The sequence below is a fragment of the Corvus moneduloides genome, chromosome 1 (assembly GCF_009650955.1).
Source record: "Corvus moneduloides isolate bCorMon1 chromosome 1, bCorMon1.pri, whole genome shotgun sequence".
NCBI classification, from domain to species: domain Eukaryota; kingdom Metazoa; phylum Chordata; class Aves; order Passeriformes; family Corvidae; genus Corvus; species Corvus moneduloides.
Genome location: NC_045476.1, coordinates 74,516,387 through 74,534,224, shown reverse-complemented (window position 1 = coordinate 74,534,224; position 17,838 = coordinate 74,516,387). Strand labels below are relative to the sequence as shown.

General features: G+C 47.1%; 1 long non-coding RNA gene across 6 annotated transcripts in view; it reads right to left on the bottom strand.

Annotated features, from left to right (window-relative positions):
- The window catches only part of LOC116447209, a 41,339-nt gene extending 27,383 nt beyond the window's left edge, over positions 1-13,956 (bottom strand). For 2 of the 6 annotated variants that reach the window (XR_004241517.1, XR_004241523.1), the window contains exons 1-2: positions 13,733-13,955; positions 6,184-6,325 (exon numbers count right to left, since the gene is read on the bottom strand). This is a non-coding gene — a long non-coding RNA (uncharacterized LOC116447209). Of the gene's footprint in view, positions 1-6,183; positions 6,326-6,545; positions 6,749-13,732 lie in introns of those variants that run through there. The other 4 variants (XR_004241522.1, XR_004241520.1, XR_004241524.1 and 1 more) reach the window with 4 other exon arrangements.
- Positions 13,957-17,838: the final 3,882 nt, after the last annotated feature.

Below are 17,838 nucleotides of genomic sequence, written 5' to 3'. Positions count from 1 at the left end.
AAATGCTGTGTTTAAGTCAGCAGAGCTAGGCCATTTGATGCTGATCCAAAATATCTTCTCTAAGTATGTAGGCAGATCCACTGAGTCAGAGGTAGTTTACAAATAATCAAATTTGCTCTTTTTTTCTTTCCACCTGGAGCCTATTAATCCGTAAAATTTGGGAAACAATGAAAACCCACTGCAGTGTATTACTAGATCTTGAAAAGTCCTGCATTCAACAGTTGGAGTTGGAGTTACTTGCAGTCGTTAGATTAACAAAGTTGCTCTAGCAACACAGTTCTTGAGATGTAGTCAGCAAACCAAGACTACAAAAACAAAGGACCCACAAATCAAGTCCACAAGGACAGGCAGCTAGTTTCATTGCTTCTGACAGCAAGGTAGTTTAAGCTCTGCTTTCATTTCACCATGTGTGTCCTCATTGATTTTGAAACTGGGAAGGACCTATTAGATATGTTGCATTGGGGTATTGCCAGTAGCTATTGCTTTCAAGACCTTTACACACTGAGATGGGAAGAATGTGTCCATGAAATAGATACTAGAGCCTGTGTGTTTGTGCATGCGTGTGTCAACTTCAGAAGGAAAACGCCTGAATTCGTTAGATCTGTAAACTTAGCTCCTTTGGGAAAACTCCTCCTCCAGAAACCTTCTACTTTTTCAGAAAACACGCATTCTTGTTATTCCAGCTCTCTCATACATTTTGTAATTCCAACATGCAGTGAGATCAGTGTCTACATTGGCATAAAGGACTCCTGCAATTATGGCACAAATGAGGAATAAAATATCAAGCCTGCTGCACAGATACACAAACTGATCTATAGGAAGGCAGAACATGCTGCTTAACATTCACAAATAACAATGCAGGTGTACCCAGATACATCTTTATCTTTGCTCTTACAGTTTTCACTTAATGGCTTTATTTTGTCAAAGTTCTTCTATATCATAGAAAGAGGCACTTGGAAGACACTTGGAAATTGAAAGGACATCACAACACTTTGCCTCTCTGCTTCCATCCTGCATCCATACCCTGTGATTTCAACTCCACCTCCAAGCTGGACTGAAGTGGGAGATAAACCAGGCACCAGTCCAGAGCATCACTCTGATAGGGAGACAAAGACGTGTGGATGGAGAGCAACTCAGAGGACACATCGCTGACCACCTCTCTTTGCATTGCCTGCTGCACCCCTTGACTCTGTGCCACTTCCAGACTTTCATTGTAGCAAGGTCCATGAGCCCTTTCATCAGCCCTAACTCCCAGCAATTGCCTGTCTTTGTGATTTTAGAGCTCCCTGCTCGCTCCACAGCTAGTAAAGGAAGCAGCCAGGCACCTGCAACTATTAGCAAGTCCCTATTGCTCTCCCGTGGGGTGGGACATGCCCTCCCATCCATTTGCAGAGTTCTCTGGACCAGGAGTGGGGGAAGGGACAGGGGACCCACCCCACATCCAGCCATGGCAGCCAAGCTCAGATGGGAGGCACCTGGGGCTCCCAGGTTCGACCCCTCCATGTCCAGCAACTGGGATTTCTCAGATGAATGCTCCTGCCCTGGAACTCACTCCCCTTGGCAGCTGCTCAGACCTTGAGTCTAATAACCCACAGGGCACCATACAAACTTCATTCATTTTGTTTAACCTTCAATTAACTGAGTTTCTTCTACAATTTTCCCCGAGATTGAGGCCTCCATGGCAAACAGGAATGAGAAACAAACTTCTTAAGTTTTTCTGCTAAAGACAGCAGGGCAGCAAAGTAAATACAGTTACTCCATGCTGTCTAAACCAAAAAACAGTACCGAAATGTGTACAAGAAAACAACCTTAACATTGATAAACCTGAAAGAACTGTCTGTAAAGAGCTGACTGCCTCTGCTTGTCTCTTTGGCAAAGAAAACATTTCAGACGCAGAGCAGGGATATAGCAAAGGGCCAAAATAAAATGCAGAATTAATGTCTTTTTTCTTTAATTTGTAAAAACACCTGCTATGCTAAGGATGCAAGAGAAGTTTTTCTATTTCTTTTCTCTCTGAACAATTGCTAGAGCTGCTGTAGAGACATTTTGCAACTGTGAATACAAAAGGAGGTGGTTTATCTGGCAGTCAAGCTGAGGTTCCCATGATGAAGGTCTGATGACTCTGGCACTGGCATGCACATGCCAGCTACTCCCTCCTGTGATCCTCTGTGCTGCAGCTCACCCAGTCTCTCTTTTTTTTTCCCATGTCATGATTTTGTCATAAAGTTTCTGAACCCCTTGCCTGTGGCTTCAGATTGTCTCCTGCTTCAAGTGAAGGGACTGCCTCTGGGAAAGACAGCCTAGCTAAAGGGTCATTGTCCCAGTTACCAGGATGAAGTAGGGGAGGGGAGAGATTTAAGGGATTTTAAAGTGTTCCCTGTAATTTGACAGTTATTAGTCATGTACCAGCCCTCCTAGTGCCTCCAGCTCCTTCATAACTAGGTACATACCTGCAGAACTCCAAGGGTTTCTATGGAGCTACATAAGGTGAAAAGAAAAAAACCCGAATGGTTCCCAAAGTACTTCAAAATTAATTGGCTAGATTGTGGTCTTGAGGTTTGTTGAGCTTTTTCAAAAATCCTGACAATTTCTGTGGCCCAAAGCAGGGTAGAGCTGACTTTCAGAGTCAGCATGGTTGGAGCTCGTTGCATTTCCTCCAAGATAAAAGAGAGAATCATTTCACACTTTGCCCGGATTTGCAGTAACACTGGAGGTATGTGAATCACGACGATAAATGTTGCAATGCACAGCAGACTCCTGATTCAAAGTCTTCTCTTTATGAATCTTTCCTATCTCTAAGAGAGTATGATGTAGCTCTTGGGTAGATCCCAGATGTGGAATCCCACTTCAGCACAAACCCCACTGAGACCTTTGTGGCAGAGAGGAGTCCTCTCTTCCTGGCCAGACAGTGCAAACACAGCTCAAACATGCTCATCTCCTTTGGGTTGGACCTGGTGAGGCCTGAAAAAAGGAAGAAATGAGCACTACACTTTTGGTGCCTCAGCCACAGAAAAGGACAATCTGTGTGTGGTTAACACCTATTAACTCAACCATTAATGGTCCATACACCAGGCTTTCAGCTCTGCATATTTTCAGTTTGGTCCCTGGTAAGGCAAGGTAGCATCCACCACAGATAAGGCCTCAGTGCTTTGGGGGAACCAGGCAAAACCCTGTGACTTCAGAATCTAGATCTGCATCCATATTTTGTAGCTACCTCCCAGCCCTGCTTTGCAGTAACAGTTTTGGAAAACACCATTACAAGAAGAAGGGAAAATCAAAAGTTTCCTGCTCTGCATGATGAAGATCCCACTTGGGAAATCACCTACCTCACTACTCCTGCAAACGAGATGCCAGGCATAAATATTTCACCCAACTGAAAGTAAATACAGATCCTTCTGCTAAACCTGCAGTTCCAGAAAGACAAACATAAAAATACTTAAATGAAGATGTGAGGCCAAAAATGAACTTCAGCAGCATAAGCAGGCACGGTGCTAGGGAGCACAGAGGAGTAGAGGTGAAATCATTTAGCAAGAGTACATGGTGGGAATTTGAGTGACTCACAGGAGCAGCAGCTTTCATTATTTCAAACCATTGAAAAACACCCTTGGTCCCCACACCAGGGTGTGGCTGCACATATTGAAGGTGTCTCAGGTTTCAAGTGGCAGAGGCATCCTTGGGGCACCTGGGTACCCCTGGGACTCCTCCCTGCCCCCTTGATTCCCGATAGAGTGACAGGATCTGCACATGCTCTGGAGAGCTGCCCACATCCCTGCTGTTTCAGGCAATCCATGCGGCAGGGGAGGCAGCCCCCTGCCCGGGGTGCACTCCTGTGGGGGTACACTGGCAAAGGGGATCAGCCTGTGTGTTGCTGTGAAGACAAAACTTTGATCTTCCATCTTCTGAAAAAAGTAAAGTGGGAAGGATAGAGAGGGGAGAGGAGGTCACAGAGCACATAACCACACAGAAATATTGCCCCTCACCTGGGAATCCCCTGAACATGGGAGAGGGCTTCCTTTGCCAGAAAGCTCAGCCAGCTGTTTTCCCAAAGGGCTCTTTGGGGTTACAAGTATCTACACATAACAAGGAGCATCTTTTAGCCTGCTCTGCTTTTTATTAAGGACTTAGTAAGCACTTTCTTAATTCATTTAGTGACATCTTTCCTTCATTTCCCAAAGCCAGTCACCCACTGAAATTACTGACCTTAGTAAACACCAAAAAAAAGAGTACCGCTCTTTTAATGAAAAAGCTTGGCATTAGTTCGCAGTAACAACTGCAGAATCCTTATGGAAGAAGACAATTAAGCAATAAAGCACAATAAAGTACAGCCTATTACGCTAACATAATAATTCACACCTACAGTATTGCTACTAGAATCACACCTGCAGTGTTGCATAAAGCCAAAAGCCAGGAACTGTTAAAACAAGCCAGCCAGTTTATTATTACGATATAATTTCTGCCTGGGGATACAGTGCAGAAAAGATAAAATATTGGTATGTATTCTTATTTGAGTGTGAACAAAAATCTGGATTTTCAAAGGGAAATGAACAAGTGGTTTAAGAGTAAAGTCAGACGGAGCTTGATTCATTTAAAACTATACAAGGCCAAATGCTGACAATTAGCTAGTGGGGTGGGGGTCTGCAGTAGAAGAGGAAAGGAGTGGATGAGGTGACACCATGGCATCTCGCATCTGGTCTGTGGCCTGCGCTCATGGGGCAGGTATTTAGCTGACCTTAGCTGAAGGACCTCATTGAAGCCAACAGAGCTATTATGTACATAGAGCTAGCTGCTGGGCTGGAAGTAATTTGATAGAAAAAAAATTAAGTGCTTAGTCAAAATATCTAGCATGCTTTCCCTTTGAAATATCCCCCAGTGATAACTATCATAATTATACTTCCTTGCTCAGGTTGGTTACAGAGGAATTAGGCAGTCGTCACCCATCCTTGCTCTGTGAAGAGTTTCAGCTGAGTTAAAGGCATGGGACATGGCACTGCTCAGCTGTGTCAGCAGCAGGTCATCCCATCCTAAAGCACTCCCAAACAAGGAATAATTAAAAACTAAAAAGATCCAGAGACAGTAGAGACCCCCTCTCTTACGGCACTCCCCAGATAGCTCAGAAAACAAAAGAAAGGTGTTGTTTTATTACAGCATGCATGGGGCTGGATGTTCCCATTTCACTTGGTTATGACCCTAATTGAACCAGTTCCAGGACATAAATGAGGGAGTGGTGCTCTGGTACTTGGGAAATACCTTTTCCATTTAGAATTTTGGCCAGCCAGAGAGCAGATGTAGCCTGCTCCTGCTCTAACACCTGGCAGCTTCTGGGGGCCATGGGGAAGCTGAATGCTGGCATTCAGTCTTAGTGCACCTGTAACAGTGCCTGGAGCTGCCCCTGGCATTACAGGCAAAACAAAGGCACTGCCCATTCCCACACACTGGCTAAGAAACCTGCTCCTTACTGTGGGCTCCTTGGCAAGTGGGGCCCTGACTAACAAGCCCCACAGCTTTTGTGTCTCCTCATTGCCCTGATGGCCCGAGGCTGGCCACCTCAGCCCTGCTGTCACATCCTCCTCCTGCCTGGCCTCCCCTGCCTCTGCTTTCCTGTCTGTCTGGCAAGCTGCCACAGAAACAACTTCCCCTTCCCACTGCTCCGACCTTGTCCCCAGGTGCCCCTGGAGCCAATGGTCATACCAGATCTGCAGTATGGAGGCTGCAGCCACCTTTCCTGGTAACACTTTAACTCTAAGCAGCCAGGCAGGCAGGTGAAAGGTCAGGGTGGTCCCTGCATCGCCCCTGCTGACAGAGTCCATTTCCCTGGTGTGGCACACCGAGGTCCCACATACAGTCAGCCTCCTCAGACTGGATGGACAAGGGTGTCCATCCTGCCCATCTCCTAGTCTGCATTGTGGATCCCCAAGAGTACCTTTGGGACAACAGCCAGGGATGATCCTTGCCCACCACCAGATACAGAGGACTGGAGGGCACTTGACCTAAAGCCATGTCCCTGTGCCCTAGATGGCCGCCTCAGATCTCCAGGCCATGGCAGTCTCCAGGACTCCATGTGTGACAAAACCCAGGGATCCAGGCGCTCCGTGAGGAGCTGAACACAGAACCTGGTGGAAACCCCATAAATTAAAGCCCACTGAGTTATTCAGGATTACCACTAATTAGTTAAACAAACCTTACCCTCTGACTTCCATGGAGACTCAGTGGCCCCAACCTCCACTGCTTCTCTCTGGAGCTGAGAAGTTATCAGGGGCACTTCCCTCAAAACTGGGTTGTCTTACAGCATTTTTCTGTGGCACTGTTTGCTTTGGTCTGAGGATTTCTGTGTGCAAAACAAACAAAAAAAATAAATAAACCCAAAACACAACAAATAAGTAGATAATTTCTAGGAACAAATTAATGGTTTTAGGGACCATTTAGAAGGGGGTGAAAATAAAAAACAGTGAGGGACTTTAGAAATGCCTGGAACATGCCCAGAGCTTGTGCTAAAGTGAAATGGGGTGAAAACGGGTCAGATATTTTCTTTTAAATTTGTATTCTACCTGTTTAAGTGGCTCCTTGAAAACTTGTAACAGCCAAAAGTGCATTTCACAGCTCTGAACTCCGAAGGGAAGTAAAAGTTATCTGGTCGTCCTCTGCTTTTTTTTTGTGAAACAACTTCCCTTTACAGAGGTGTATGCTGTGCTCCACTCAGCTCCCAAGCTGCACTGCTGAACTACCACACATACATACAATTAATTCTAAAACCTAGGGAAACAGGGGAAGGGGAGTGACACTCTTTTTTTTTTCTTTTTAAGAAGCCATTTCTAAAGATGCAGCAAGGGGCGGGGAGGGGGGGGGAAGTGCAGAAAGACACATTTGATATTAAAACCAGATGTGGAAAGGGGGAAAAAATTAGGTTTGTGCCAACCAGCATCAAGGAGAATTTTTTATGTTTCAGCTTCGGAGTTGAATCTGCAGCACGCCGCACCACATGCTGATATCCGTCAGTCTAATGACTACGGCATCTCAGCAGCAGAACACTCCTGCCAGCAGAGAGAAGGGAGTTGGTAAACTAACATCAACCTCTTCTCTCTGTCTATTACGGTAGAACCTTTGGGACAGTTAGTGAAAACTGGTTCAAACTGTGCTGCCGTCCAAACTTCAGACTCATTGAAAAGCCTGCCTTGGCCCCAGGCCAAAGTCCAGCGTTTTATTACCAGTCTCATGTCTTTCTGTCCCCTGCCTTCCATTACCCATTTATTTTCTTTAGCTTCTTATATTAAAAAAAAAAAAAAAGAAAAAAAAAGAAAAAAAGTATCCTTATACTACAACTATCTTAACAAATCCGGGTACATGTCACAGACCTCGTTAATTGATTCCACATCCAAAACAGAAGACTTGGGCTATTTTTGTTGTTCAAAGCTGTACATTGGCCAACATCCTCTGCATATAATTAACCCCCTATTTCCATGGAATCTCTGCATTAACTTATTACAGTCTCAGCTGGTAATGAACTCCCAGGAGAAGTCCACACACAAACACTGGCCATTGGCTTCGCTGCCCACGTGGATTAAACAAAAATTAATCTCATCTATTTGGTTATTCATTTGGTGTCTTTAAATTGGAGGCGTTTTTCTGCTTCGTTTGATGCACACAAAGAAAGAGGGATCTGGCTACTGAACTTTATCCAGAAACATCCATGTGTGGAGCAGATTAATGGGAACTTTTCATACCCATAATAGCTTTACAGCAGTGAAGTAGAACACGCAGTTCTCCCCCGGTGACTATAATGCTCTAGGAGACAGGGAAAACAAATGTGGCTAGAAGATAGCAATGTTTTGCTCATCAAGTGCTGTGCAGTTTAGACATCATTAAAGTGACATGTTTAGAACTGAACCTGGGGGAAACTCACATTTTGTTAATGTGGAGGTCTTTTTGTTTTGTTACATTTTGTTTTGCTTTGTTTTTTGTGGTCCAGTCAAACTTTTGGACACTGAAATAAAAAGAAGGATGTGACAGATAAGAGATGTCCCAAAACAGCTGCTGGTATCAAGTGACCACATGTAAAATGGTAAAAGGGAATCGACAGGCAGACTAGTAAGGAAAAGCAGTGGAAGCAGCAGGACTTACTGATTCTGTCTCTACCTGCTTCCCACCGGAAACGGTGATTTCTAAATAAAGAGTGCAGAACAGATATTTTTATATCACTTATAGCTTAACTGGTAGCAACCACCTAGCTGAAATCCCAGAGAGGGAGGTCCTTCTCCAGGCTTTGCGCTGACCACAGCTCAACCACCTTACTGCTGTATGCCTCGTTTTCCCCATGGGATAAGCCAGGGTAAGAATAGCAGCGTCCTCTGGAAAATGCTCTGAGAGCAACTAGGGAAGAAGACCTCAAGTGGATAACTCTAAATAAACTCACTTCTCCTCTGCCTCCTCTCCCCCTCTCAAACTCTTTCTCAAAAAGAGAAAAGGCTCTTGGGTTTTGGGGTTGCAGTCTTCAACAGCACTCATCTTTATACCATGTGGGGATCTCTCTGGTCCATGGGGATCACATGGAGGCGTCCTGAAGAGGTGTCATGGGGACTAATGGTGTCTTCTCTCTGCCATGGGCACAAAAGCTGCTTCTTGACATCAACTGGCTTCGTCAGGTCAAAAGCATCATGGTCATTCCATCTGTGCTAAGGAACTTCCTCAACCAGACCCTTACAAATTCATGCTCTAACTTCCGTGGACAGTAATAATCCCATTTCTTGCATGAGATCCAAATGTAGCAAACCTGCCTTTCCCGTAAATGCCCCTCCCTGCCTCTCATGTGATTTTGGTTCTATTTAGAAAATACTCGTTACTTGGAAAGGTATTTATGCAAATTTTCAGTTGAGGGTGTGCCGTGTGCTGTGAAAACCCACAGTACTGCCTAAGTCACCCCTCGCACAATATTCCTGCTGTTGTAGGACCTTCTGGAAGAGGAGCAGACCTGGCCACATGCTTCAGGGCCCTCAGGATTTCCCTGGCCCAAACAAGTGCTCCTCTTCCTGCAAGCCAGGGATGGAGCCCCTCCAAGACCAGCACCTTGAGGCCACCTCAGAAGTGGCCTGAGCAGACTGAAGGACAACCTGCAGCACAGCATATTCCTCACAAGGGAGCTGCCAGCCAGGATGAATGCTGGACAAAACCTCTGCCTTTCTCTGAAATGCCATCATTTTCAGCCTGAGCTTTTCAGGCTCACCTGGTACTTGCTCAGGTGATTTAAGGTTGCAGTGGCAATTCCCTGCCTATCAGCACCCAAGCCAGCTGGATTAAACTTCCTTGGCATCTGTCCATGCGCGTCAAAGCCTTGGGCAGCCATGCAGACAATCGCCTTTGACAAGCAGGGGCAGATGGGCTTGGAGGAAGGTGAGTGTGGTGGCCTAGCTCCTTCTTGGAGGCACCTCTCCCCTCCCGCCCCCCACTTCTCCAGCTAGCATCCCCCCCAGGCAGCAGGGCTGAGGCAGCAGCCAGCTGTTTCCCCCCACATCCCCAGCAGCTGCTGTCCCCCTGCCACCTCAACATCCCGCTGGCATGGTGAGCTACATCAGTGGGAAAGCAGCCAGGGGTCACTGGTGTATGGCAAAAAGCAAAAATGATCAATGTGCCATCTCTGCAAACAGCCTGGAGCTCCACAATGCAGGAAGCACACATGGGTGAAGCCCCTCATGGAGGAGGGGACTACCTGCCCTGCACCTCAGCTTTACAGGAGGGAGCAGCAGGAGCCGTGTACCTTGGAATACTTGTTTCAGATGTACCTGAACAGAAAGCATTAAAAATCACTGAAGGGCCTGGGAAAAGGGGGTTTAGAGAGAGCATTCACATCCATGGCCTTAAGTGCTCTTCACCTGAAAACCACTTGCTGAGATGTTGCCATGACTCTCATGGCAATACCTCTAGGGCAGTGTGTCCTGGGGTGTCCTTGCCACTCATCTCCTGCAGTTTGAAAGATGAGCAACAGGGCTGTGACTGGGCACCCCATGCCTTCCATGGTGTTTTCAGGCTGGACAGAGAATGGATAGGCTTTGTTCATCCAACGAAGATCTCCATTCACTTCCGATAGGCTGCCACAACCTACTGCCAAAAAAGAAGGAGAGCAGAAAGCAAACGGTGTACAGAAAATGGAAATCAGGCTTGAGGACAAATACCAAAGCCAGTGAGGATGTGGCTGAGACCCACCCACTTCTGCAAAGCAGCTTTGCAAGTTCTTTTGCCACCAATATTTAACCAGTCAACCAGTTCATCTAGTCAGCTACGTCGGCAAGCACCTCTGCTCCAACCACACTGCTCTGGTCCTCCAAGCAGTTCTGTTCAGCGCTGCTCAGGCACACCTCTGCCAGCTGGAAATGCACTGGCTCAGGTACTGAAGCCATGCAAAAGAGCAGCAAGGCACGGGGATCAGCTAGCTGCTGGAGGCTGACACAAGTTCTCCAACACAGCTGCCCAGCTCGCCTTTTTCCAGGCACAGGGTGCCTTTTTCCAGGCACAGGGTGTCTCTGGCTAGATTACAGAGAGCAGAGCACAGCTATGACCAGTCCAGGGCACAGCAAGAAGAGGAAGCAAAGCAGAAGTGTCACGTATGCTTACTGCATCAAACCCAACATCTGAAGGACACTGCTGTCATTGACTGCACATGGATAATTTCTGCAGGCAAACACACCAGTTGGACGTGTCCAGGCCCGTGTTCATTACCAGCGTGGAGATGAAGTTGGTGGGATTCCTGCAGTGCTGAATTACTTGGCTCATTACAAGCACACATTCTCACATACAAGTTTTTGCACCAGAGCGCAAAAAACATTGTGTAAGAATTGTGACTTTAAGATCAGGATTGCACCTAATCTAGCAGTCTTACTTTCACAGTTCCCACGAAAACAACAGTGTGATTGCCCTTTATTCAACATTTACTAATGCTTCTAAAATACTGGGAAGAATTTCACTAATCATCCATTTCCTTACGCTTCACAAAGGAGCTGAAATAAACCCTGAAAAATTACAAGACGTGCAACAACCAGCGGAGGTCTGTAAGCTGCACCAGTTAAGTAACCAGCCAGCAGATTACAGCACAAAAACCCTTTCAAAGGGAACTCGATAGCGGAGCATCGCTGAGAACTCCATGAATGAAGATTGCCAAGTTGCCTCTGAGGGAGGATTTTGCTGAAAGTCAATGAGACCCTAGGGGAGAGATTTAGGGAATTCACTTCTCATTCAGCCTGAAGTCTTCTCAAAGCAACTTGGATATCCACACCGATATCCAAAGCCTCCTGCTCAAGCACCCAAAATTCAGACCACCCACAGCTTTCACACACATTCAGGCCCTCCAGGAGAGTCGAGGTTTGCCTAGTGGATCCAGAGTTTCCCACTTCTCCACTTCTCATATTTCCTGACCCCATGGAAATTACCCTCAGCACAGGAGGGAGCTGCCTGTATTAGCAGGGAATGTAGCCTGGAGAGGAAGACGAGGAGAAAGCAACTGCTACTGCTCTTCAGCCGACCTGACCACCCTGCGAGCTCTGCAAGGCTCTGCAGGGAAGAGCATGAACCTCGGGGAACCCGTGGCACACATGATTGCCAGGTGACATCTTCCCAGGAATCTGGTGAAGGGTCAACTGATGGAAACAGTGACCAGGCAGCAGACTGGAAACCCTGGGATTTCAAATGCTTCCTTGAAGTTTAAAACTTGATGGCATCCATCACACGCTTCCCAATTAGACTCCCGCGATCACCATGCATTTTTTCTTTACTATCTATGGTGCCCTGGATGAAAGATACCAATCCATCCGAAATCACAGAAGAATGCTATAAAAAGTCCCAATAAGCTGTTGGGACCCAGTAATTTCTATGAATTCCATTTACTGATTTTAAGTTCAGGGAAGAAAAAACAGGAAATTGATCTACAGTAAAAGCAGACAATGCTGTGTCAGGAAATAGTAGAACTTCCCTATTTATCAAGCTGGGAAATGTCAGCTGGGGTTTTATAACCCAACATTTATGTGTCAAAAAGTAAAATTCACAGCAGAGCCAGGTTTCCAAAAGTTTATCTACACAGTTGCAAGCCTTGTGTAGACATGAGGAAGTTCTCCCAGCTCAACAAAAAACATGATTTTTGAAGTGAGTTATTCAGGCCAGCTCTGTGAATATGTATTTAATTTTCAGTTTATTTTGGTTTAGCTTAAAATTCACTTCAAAATCAATTATTCTGGTTTCAAACCAAGCTGTCCACTTTGTAACAGTTTTAAACTTTGCTCTCAGTTGTGGAAAGCAACTTTCCCACAGAGCAGAGGACAGGACAAGTTTTAATTCACACCTTTGTTTATTTGTGAACTCCTGTGTGGAACTAGTCTTATTTTAGAATAAAAGCACTCATGCAAGGACTCAAGTAACAAGAGAGTTAGAGCCCATTTAACTATTTCTGAACATTTTGTGTGTATGCCAGCTTTGTATCACAACACCTACTCTGTATGCCAGTTCTGATGTCATGACACAGCTCGTTGTAATAGATTATTTGGGGATTAAAACCAAAACAAACAGGTATTATGAGGAAAAAATATTGCCACATGAGGGCATGCTTCATCTTTTTCAAAAGCTTGCCTTTTCGACTCCAATCTTAGGCAAGTTGCATTTTAAGACCTAGTTTTAGAAAAAGGAAAACTCAGGTTTTATTTATGATTTGCTAGCTTTGTAACATACCAATTAAGTGCAAAATTAGCACAAACTTTGAAAAGGAACATTCTTTGCTTCCATCTGTGGTCATACTATTTTCCTGTGGTGACAGCAATATGCACTTTGGGCTCAGGGCAGAGGAGATGAGCTATCTCAATGCATAATACTCATGTTCTGTACCACGTTGTGCAAATAAGCACAGGACACAAAATCCAAACACAAAGTTATGAAAGACATAAATTTCACCTTTTGTCCAATGCGAACAGCTTCCCAGCCAACCAGGCACGTCAAGGCAAAAGGAGGCATCTCTTTGCTGTTCTCTTGCAAAAGAAGGGCAGGGTTGTGGGATTCCCCAGGGTTTCCCAGCTCTAACACATCACTGGATCTGTCTCCTCCCAGATAAGACTGAGTCTGCACCCCCTTGACTATGAGACTGCTGCCAAACCTGCAGTATACCTTTCTGGGGATTCCTCAAGTCACATGATCCCCCCAACAAAGTGTGCCCTGCTAAGTCCCTCTTTCAGGCAAAACTACCATCATCGGGCTTTCAGAGCCTGCCAGGTCATTTGTGGTAACAGCCCAGAAATTAATTAGGTCTGCAGACCATACTGATGGGCAGCAAGAAGTTAATCTGTCCACCTAGACAGCTGCACCAGAGCAGGAATCCCGAGGGCCACAAACCTTCTCCGGTCCTGAAAGGAGGATTTTGGACCCATGGTGAGCACAGTGATTAATTAGGAAACAACAGCATCCAAGGGTTTGAGTCACTAGAAGTAATACTTCTTCTAGTGAGTCAGAGTAGCTGCACATTCTTGCTTCCTGGAAACTTGAGTACTTAAACATGCAACATCCCACTCCAGTATCATGTCTGTGTCATGGAAATGATTCCACAAAACCTTAGGTTTCTCCCAGCTAATTCTATTCTCTAGCCAGTATCCAGTGATACTCAACATGCTATGGGATCTGGCTTGAGGTGATTTGTTAAAATTAAATGGGAGGGTGTTTTCCCACATTCCAGAGGAGCAGGGTCACACACTAAGTTTCAGAGCCTGCCACTCACCTGACCTGGGCTCAGCAATTCCTGCTAGAGGAGCACCAGATCCTGTAGCCTTCATCCGTGGCTGATCCAGGGAAGCAGGAAGCTGCAGAAGCTGTATCCCTCCCTCACAGCACACGGCTGCACAATTTTAGAAGTCTGAGCTTGTGCTGACTAAGATGTTCGCACTGGCGATAAAAGCCAGCTCACAGGGGAAATCTTTCTTCAGCTTCTCCCTTTATCCAAGAGATGTAAATTCACTGTGTGTGTCTTTCACCACCGCACCCATGCTCCAAGATGACTTCATCCAGCCACGACAAGACAGACGAAACACGAATGCTCCGATGCTTGTGAAGACAGGTGCAGCAAAAGCCAGAGGTGGAGCAGTAAATAAGTTGAGAGGCAGGCTTTTTATCCAATGATATGGACAATATCAAATTCCCACATATTTTTTGTTGTTGTTAACATATTTCAATTATAAAATTGAAAGATGCCGGGCTTTATGTTCTCACTGTAAAATATCACAGGAAAATGTGCTGTGGTATTGGATGGGAGCATCACAGGTATTCTGTACTAATGGTGACTATGATTTTTCTCTTTCTTCTATGATTGTACCAAAAGTTGTTTTGAATTTATGCCAGAGCACATAAATACCTGGACATTACATTTCCACTATGCCCCTGGACAAACAGACCTGAAGGAGCAAAAACCCTGAATGTTTAGGCAGGGCTCAAGTTTCTCAACTCCTTTGCCAGGCCATGAACTACTTTTTTTGTGCACCTTCTGGCTTCTCCACCAGCTTTTGCACCACAGCTTGAACCCACACATCCTCCCAGGCCATCACTCCTCCAGAGCCCTGCAGCTCCTGGTGGAGCTGCAGCTGGGCACCCCTGCCCACTGGTTTCTGCTGCTGCCCCTTCCTCAAGGACTTTGCACAGCCACCCGGTCACCAGGACCTGGAAAAGCTGCACTGCAATTTGCTACTGGGTTGGAAAGAGAAGCTGGATCCCCCAGAAATAAAAGCAAGGGCAGGGAGATGACCAGGCTGTCCTGCTGAGTGTTAAGGGAGAAGAGAGGTTCCCCACTCGCTTGCCTGGCCCCTGATATGCCCAGCAGCAATGTTATCTGCACCTCTGAGCATCCCAGGCTTGCCTGGCATTGGGAGATAAAGGATTCTATCATATCTTTAAAGAGAGACAGGCTGTGTGAGAGGCGGCCTGTGGCCCCATCTCAGAACTGGCAGGAAAAAGTCAGAGTGTGTGGGAGCAGGAGTGAGGGACACCTGAGTCACACATGGTAAGACCAGCCTGGCACAGGCACTCATCCAGCTGGGGCAGCAGGATGGCCCTCCCACAGCTTCCTCTGCTGCACAGTTTTCTACATGCAGGAATGAACTCCAGCACCCAAGGAACAACCTTCCCACCAAGCAGGCAGGGAGCTGTAGAGAGCAGGGTGAAAGGGACTGTCAGTCTGAAGAGCACTCAGGGGAGAGAAGTAAAAATGATGGAGCTGAGATAATAAATAAAAGAACAAAGTGAAAATAAACAGAGTGAAATAAAAAAATTAATACCTAAAAAATAAAGGGGAAGGAGATGTAGCCACATTCTCACTGGCTCCTGCCTCAGCAGCACAGTCCTCTCCTAGCTCATGGAAGGACAAGAGTGGGTCTCACAGGGCTTTGTCCCTGTGAGAACATCACAGAGTGGACAGATCCCACAGCAGGAGCCTCCTCTGGACAGTAAAGGAGCTGACCTCTACCCACAATGGACAAGGAGGCTGCCCCACGACCAGGTGGGTGACAAAGGGGCCTCCACTCTCCCTGATCTCCTGGGACCCAGCCTGACCCATGCCACCATTTCAGAGGTGGCTCTGGCTGAGAGTCAACAGGAAATCAACACCCCGGTCAAAGGCTGGAGCAGCTCAGGGGTGACAGTGAGCCTCCTGGCAGAGCTAGTGCCACTACTGCTCCCAGGAAAACACAGGAGGGGAAAACACTTCCTTCTTCAGTTCATGCCATCCTGGATTATGCAGGACAAGGACATTTGACATCACCTGCCCATCCAGGTGGCCTGTGTCACCCAGGACAAAATCTTCAGGGAACATAAGAAGGCACATAAGAAGAGATGCTCTCTTTCCTATGTCCACAATGTCCAAGGCATTGGCTGGCTCACCAGCTTCCCCAAAACACACTGGTAGGATGCCCCTGCAGCAGGGGCAGGATGGGAAATCTACAGGTCTTTGATTTCATCTGAGCTTTGGGGTTATTTCTGACCAGCCATCACTTCAGCGGGTGGCACTCTAGCCTGTGCGCCAGCATGTGCACTCTGCCAAAACCTGCCCCTTTTTCACATCACTGCAAGCACGGCCTGCCTGGGAGGGCTCACTGAGGGCTGAGGAGGAAGGGAAACAGCAACATTAAGCTTAAAAGGCAAAATCACAGCAGGATTCAGGCACTGAAGTTCCTTTGGTGCCACTGAAAATCCCATTCAAAGTTCCAGCAAAGGCAGGTTATACAAGTTAAACCTGCCCACACACAGGCACCGCTGTCTCTGGGACTTTTGCCCCACTCACAACAATGTCTGTTTATAAAGCAGCAGCTTCCTGTTCCAGCTTCACCACTTGTAGCAGCGTCAACAAGCCCCCGCAGCTGCAAGGCTGCCCCTTGCCACTCATCCCATCTCCTGACAGGAGCCAGCAGGACAAAATCCTGCCCAGCCCAAAGCATCTCCCGCTGCTCCACCGACCATCCTCCCGCAGCATCGGAGGCATCGGTCCTCTTGGGAAGCTGCCGGGCTCCACGCGGCCACAGCCGAGGTGCGAGCACGTTTTGCTTGCCTGACGGCTGGGAACCTGCGGCAGAGAGGCGGCCAACAGCTGGGCTGGGAAAGCTGCTGCTGCTGCTGCTTGCCAAGACTGCGTGGTCGCCATAAAAAAAATATTGCCAGGCTTTTCATGGAGTAAGAGCTAAGCACGAGCTCCCACTTCAGCCCAGAGACAACTGCGCCTGCTTCTCTCTCTGCGGAGAATTCCTCTTTGACTGGAGAACAGGCATAAGGGAAACAGCACATGGCAGCAATCATGGGAGAGTGGCAAACAGCCATCAGAACTGGTGGTCACAAAGCTGTCCAGCAGCTGCAGAGAGAGAGGAGGGGGGAAAATGAGCCAGAGGGAGATCGAGTGGAGGAGGCGGGGAGGAAGCCTTAAAGACAGGCAGATTAAGGGCAGCCTCTCAAATGAGTCAAAACTCACTGAGACGTGGTTGTAACTCCCTATTTAGCAGGAGGCATTCACAAATGAATAAAAAGGAATAAAACCTGGACAACTAGGAAGTCGAAGTCAATCAGATTCATACATATTTAACAGGGACATTCATCTGAATAGAGGCCTGACTGTAGCATGCTAGAAACAAGTCACACTGCCTGGGAGGCTCACACAGAAAGCTTTGCTCCAGGCCAGCATGGAACAGAAAGGCAGGAGATTGTTTCCTGTGCTCAGGGATAAAGCAGCCTCGATGTGAACAGAGAAGATGAAGAAGCCAGTGGTGAGGTGCGGGGGAAAGGTTATACCCTGTGCTGGTGAGATGCAGGGAAAGGGCATGATCTCTGGACCCCGACCCAGAAAGGACAGGATAGACCATGCTCTGTTTCACAGCTGAAACCCGCCTCCTGGCGCACACTGCTGGGGACAAGCAGGCCTGCTGCCTGTGAAGCCAGAGCAGCGGAGCTGCAGCCCAGGAGACAGCACAGCTGCTCAGGGGCAGCCCCAGGAAAAAGCTTTAACTCTTGTTTTCTGGTCCAGAGCTCTTGCTCTCAGAGCAGGAGCATGGCTTTGACAAGAAGCCCCAGAAAGCTTCTTGAAACATATGCCGGGATCATAACTGACATTAGGAGGATGAGGGATGGAGGGATCACATCTCCTTTAGTCTCTCTAGCAATGGCCTGGATCCAGGCATGGACTTGGGCTATAAACGTGTTGCCACACATCCTGGTGGGCCCTTTCAGAACGGCATTAGTGGGAATTCAAGCCTAAGAGAACCATGCTGCATCAAACCACATGACTTCTGCTGCACCTCTGCCTGGGCACCGGTTGAACCAACGCCCTTGCACAGGGCTCTGCAATGGCATGTCCTT